The sequence below is a fragment of the Nicotiana attenuata genome, unplaced genomic scaffold (assembly GCF_001879085.1).
Source record: "Nicotiana attenuata strain UT unplaced genomic scaffold, NIATTr2, whole genome shotgun sequence".
NCBI lineage: Eukaryota > Viridiplantae > Streptophyta > Magnoliopsida > Solanales > Solanaceae > Nicotiana > Nicotiana attenuata.
Genome location: NW_017673266.1, coordinates 63104 through 69192, shown reverse-complemented (window position 1 = coordinate 69192; position 6089 = coordinate 63104).

Sequence of the window (6089 nt, the reverse complement as noted above, 5' to 3'; positions counted from 1 at the left end):
ACCCCATGTACTGGTAAGTGCCGAGCCTAACCTCGATGAGGTAGTGGCGAGGCTACGGAGGGGCATTTACAATATAACCTGCATACAGTAGATAATAAAGGAAAAAGGAAGTATGGAATGAATTGGAACAGTAACTTGTAGCAAAAATAAATACGGAACCCAATTATCTTGCCAGTATGCAGCTATAACCAATCCTTAAGAGAGTTACAATACTACAAGAATAAATCACAGCAGAAGAAGAATACATAAACAACAAATGATGCGGCGTGCATCCTGATCCCACTGTATCCTCAGTAACAATATGAACATCCACCCTTATTACTCCTGTTGCGGCGTGCAACCCGATCCCACCTGTCCACCCGTATTCCTCCTCAATATATCACCCTTATTACTCCTCAATATATCACTCTTATTACTCCTCAATATATCACCCTTATTACTCATGTTGCGGCGTGCAACCCGATCCCACCTGTCCACCTTTATTACTCATGTTGCGGTGTGCAACCCGATCCTACCATATCAGTACCAATCACACAATAAGAACAAGTATTTCATAATTTATCTCAAACCAAACCAAACGGAAATCTATACAATTATGAAACATCATCAATTAATACTACACAGCGAGACCAACCAAAATGTACCATGATACACCAGTAAACAAACTTTTAACCAATAATGTAATACAAGGAAACTACGAAACAATTGATACCTTCAGTAAAGAAAACGACATTTAACAAGAAGCAATTAGACATGGAAGCACCAATAAGCATGTAGCAGTTAAGACAAGAAGACAATATATATGGAACGGGGAAGGGAACAAGCTAAACAAATAACTTGGCGGCGCATAAGTACTCGTTATCACACCTACACGCCACACACATGGAATTTCACATAGCAATTAAGTCGGGGATCCCTAATCCCTCGAATCAAAGTTAGACCAAACACTTACCTCAATCCAACGGCCAATTCAAAGCTCAATTACCGCTTTTCCTCTAGATTCCACCTCCACTCCACTCGTATCTAGTCATAATTAACTTAATAACATCAATTATCGCTAAAGAAATTAATTCCAATGCATAAGTGTAAGTTTCCCAACATTTTCCCCAAAAAGTCAAAAATCGACCCCAGGCCTGCTTGGTCAATACCCAAAGTTCGGACCAAAATCTGATTACCCATTCACCCCTGAGCCCGGATATACAATTGGTTTTGGAATCCGACCTCAATTTGAGGTCTAAATCCCCAAATTTCGATATTCCTAGGTTTTACCCAAAAATTTCCAATTACACCATGAAAAACCCTAGATTCTAGGATAAAATCTTGTAAACAAAAGTAAAAGATTGAAAGAAATGAGTTAAGAATTATTTACCTATGATTTGGGAAAGAACTAGCCTTTGGAAAATCGCCTCTTGAGGTTTAGGTTTTGAAAAATGAGAGAATGAATGAAAAATCCCGTCCAAAATCATTTTTGAACAGTTGCAGATATCGCATTTGCGATCAGGAGTTCGCAAATGCGAACATTCCATCGCAAATGCGAAGGACGTCTAGGACCTGCTACTACCGCAAGTGCGAACAATTGTTCGCAAATGCGACCTGTTCTTATCGCAATTGCGATCCTGAGCTACGCAATTGCGAAGGTCCCCTCCCAGCCCTTTAGATCGCAAATACGAAACTTCTTCGCAAATGCGGTGCTCGCATTTGCGAGCCAGACTTCACAAATGCGAAGTCTGCAGACCTGAAGCATACCAGCAATTTTTCCTTAAGTCCAAATCACTCCGTAGCCTATTCAAAACTCACCCGAGCCCTCGAGGCTCCAAACTAAACATGCACACAAGTCTTTAAACATCATACGAGCTTCCTCGCGTGATCAAATCGCCAAAATAACACTTAGAACTACGAATGTAGCACCAAATTGCATGAAATTTTCAAGAAATTTTCAAAACTTCTTTTTTCTCAACCAAAGGTCCGGATCATGTCAAATCAGTCCCGTTTCTCACCAAATTTCATAGATAAGGCATAAATATCATAACGGACCTGAACCGGGTTCCGGAACCAAAATACGGACCCGATACCAACGAGATCAACTATTAACCATTTTCTCAAAACCATTATAATTTCAGTTTAACAATTTTTATCAAAAATTCATTTCTCGGGCTAGGGACCTCGAAATTCAATTCCGGGTATACGCTCAGGTCTAATATTTTACTACGGACCCTCCAAACTGTCAAAACACGGGGCCGGGTCCGTTTACTCAAAATGTTGACCGAAGTCAACTAAAATCAACTTTTAAAGGCAAAACTTATTATTTTCTCAAATTTCCACCTAAAGGCTTTCCGAAAATGTGCCTGGACTGCGCACACCAATTGAGGAGAAATAAAATAAGGTTTTGAAGGACTTGAAACCCCGAATTGGGTTCTAAAACACAAAATGACCTTTCGGGTCATCACAATATGACCGCATCAGAGAGCGCCAGTATGATGATCCCTATTTGCTTGTCCTTAAGGACACAGTTCGGCACGGCGATGACAAAGGTGTTAATATTGGAGATGATGGGGTGTTGAGGATGCAGGGTCGGATTTGTGTGCCAAATGTAGATGGGTTGCGTGAGTTGATTCTTGAGGAGGCCCATAGTCGCGGTATTCCATTCATCCGGGTATTGCAAAGATGTATCAGGACTTGAGGCAACACTATTGGTGGAGGAGGATGAAAAAAGATATAGTGGGGTCTGTGATAAGTGGGGATTTTGACTACTCATTAGAACCTTTTAGCTTTCGTTTTAGTCCAAAAGCGTTTAATTGTGTTCCCGAAAACTGATGAAATATGCTTAATTGCAGGAATATTGGAATATCAGCCTCCAAAATGAAATCCAACTCAAGAAGGAGTGATCTGAACTCAAGGACAAAAACAGACACAGAAGCTTAAAGTGCGGACCGTAGATTATCACTTCTGGCCGCAGATTGTGAAGAAAATCATATCAGAGATCTGTGCAAAGTGCAGTCCGCACATGAAATTTGCGGCCGCAGAAGCTAGGCAAGAGCAAATGTTCAAAGAACCTACATCTCAAGTTCAACAGAAGTGAGGACCGCACAATTATTGTGCGGCCGTAGAAGTTTAGCTCTACGGTCGCAGTCACATTTTTGCGGTCCGTGGAAGATCCATGTGCGGCCGTACTCAGAAATGTGCGGACCGCAGAAAGAGAGAAGTGCGGCTGCAATTTAGAATTATGCGGCCGCAAGTTTCCAATCCTGTCAGGGTGAAGCATAGTGCGGGCCACACATGGAATTGTGCGGCCGCAGAACCTCCGAAAGGACATTTTTGTTCGAAATTCCAGCCCTGTGTAAATAGAAGAGTTTCACTTTTTCGGGTCAAGTTTTGACATCAGCAGCTACAGTAGCCGTGTTTCTTTACTCTCTTTAGTAGCTTTTGCTATTTTGAGCTTTTTGAATATAGATTTCATCATTTTAATTATCAATATGGGTTTATTTATCATTTCTTCTTCTATCTTAAGCAAGAGTAGCTAGATTTTCACTAGGGTTGTGACCCAACCCTAGAGTGTAATCTTAATGGATGTTTGATTTATTGCTTGTTTATTATTTAGCCTTGTTCTTGCTTTTTCTTGTAGAATTAATGGTTGCAAAAATTAGTTCATGCCTATTTGACTTGGTCTCTACTTGAGAAAGAGAGACTTAGTCTAGGAAAACTTGGCTAACAAGAAATTGGATAAAGCAAGAGATGGATAGTCCCAATTAAAGGGATGAACCTAGAGATAGTAAAACCCGACTTGAGCTCTGAATCAACCGCTTTGTTCAATACCATTTGGACTTGAGAAAGCTAAATTAGGCAAAATCACTCTCTGACCGAGAGGTATTGAGTGGGTACTCAAGTGTTGATAGCTATAATAAACCCTAACTAATAAAACAAGCTTTAAAGTTCACAACCCGTTAGGCAAACACCTAGGTGAAGGTCATAGACCTAGGCCTTTTATATCACTTGAAAAACAACAACAAAAATAATTTCTTAGTTTCATTTCTTAATCTTGCAATCTTAGATTAGAATAGACATAGAACAAACACCAATTTGTGGAAGTGCAAATAGAGATAGTTCATACTCATACACTTCAATCTATACTCCTAAATCCCACGTATAGCTCCATGTGGAATTTGACCCCGACTCCTTGTTGGGTATTACTATTGTAATCGATCGTTTTATAACCTCAAATAGAGGTGTGAACTTGGATGAGATCAATTTTTGGCGCCGTTGCCGACGAGCTAAAATCGAATTTAGCTATATATTTGGTTTTGTGTGTAAATTGTCTTCTTTTCCTTCCGCGTTAATGAATTTTGCGAATCAATAGTAGGTGAAACAATGGCCCTCAATAATGATCAAATCGGAAAAATGCCTTTGGGGGATGTGGACGTTGATGATGACCAAGTTGAAAAGGTTCCTCTTGAACCTCAAGCAAATAGAAGAGCCCGACCACCTCAAGACAAAGTCCCAGTTCCACCCCACCTCCACCAAGAGCGGCTCCACACTAGGTGTTGCCGAATGAAGGGTATGCAAGTGCCATAGTCCCGCCCCGCATTAGGGTAAAATTTCAAATCGTGAATGTAATACTTACATTGCTAGAGCAACGGGGATTCTTCACCGGGGCTCCGAGTCAAAACGCATACAAATACTTGAAGAGGTTTGTGGACACTTGTTGGGGGAGTAAACAGACAAACGTCTCCGAGGATGATTTAAGGATGAGGCTATTTCCTTTCTCTCTATGGGGGAAAGCCTTGGATTGGTTAGATAGATTGCCAAACCATTCCATCCATACATGGGATGAATTGGCGGAGAAATTTATTTCTGAGTTATTTTCTCCCGGGCATATGGCTACTCTTAGAGATGAGATTCTAGCATTCAAACAAGAGCCCAATGAGCCGTTGCATGAAATATGGGAGAGGTACCGAATAATGGTCAAAAAGTGTCCAAATAATGACATGACTAAGGCTATGATTCAACAAACTTTCTATTGGGAGATCAATACAACTAATCAATGCGTGGTTAATTAACTTGCCGGTGGAAATTTCATGATAACGCCGTATGCAGAATCTTGTGAGATCTCAGATGAAATGGCAGATACTTCATCGGCATGGCAAAGTAGAGCAAATGTTCTTTAAGGTGATCCGAACGTGATTCACCTACATAAAGAATTGCATGATCATGGGTAATCCATTGTCGAGTTAACCACCACAATGAATCAATTAGCCAAGGCTCAACTTCAACAAGTGCAAATTCCTAAGAAGGTCAATGCCATGGAGGGAGTTAGTATGATGGTGAACAAAAGAAGGACCAAGGGTACACAAGTGCAAAATCGTGTGGAGAATTATGTGCAAGAAGATAGTGAGTTTGACCAAGATGAATTTTACAATGAACAAGACAAAGGAAGTGCAATACATGAACAACTTTCAAGGGAAAAGAAACAACTTTCAAGGACCAAATCAACAACAATGGCGACCTCAAGGTAATCACGGTAATTAGAATTCTAACAACCAAGGTAATTGGAGTGATGGCAACAATCAAGGGAATTGGAATAATAAAAACAACCAAGGAAATTGGGGTGGTAGAAATAACCAAGGCAATTGGAGTGGCATCAACCAAGGATATTGGGGAGGCAATAACCAAGGGGGATGGAACAATAGTCAAGAAAATTGGAGGTCGGATTTTCAAAGGCCCCGATGTATCAACAACCGAGCAACCCACCTTCTTATCCTTCCCATGGTCCAAGTTCTTCCAATGAGGTGGGACGAATTGAGAGTATGTTCAAACAAATGATGGAGAAGAATGCCGAATCCGATGCCCAACTAGCCTCACACAACACATCAATTCACAACTTGGAAGTTCAAATGGGGCAAATCTCTCAAGCTCTAAATACTCGTCCTAAGGGGACACTACCACGTGACATGGTGGTGAATCCAAAGGGTAGACGTTTTTCTTTACCCTCTTTAGTAGTTTTTACTATTTTGAGTTTTATGAACATACATTCTTATCAATGTGGGTTTAATTACCATTTCTTCTTCTATTTCTTCTATTTTAAGCATGAGTAG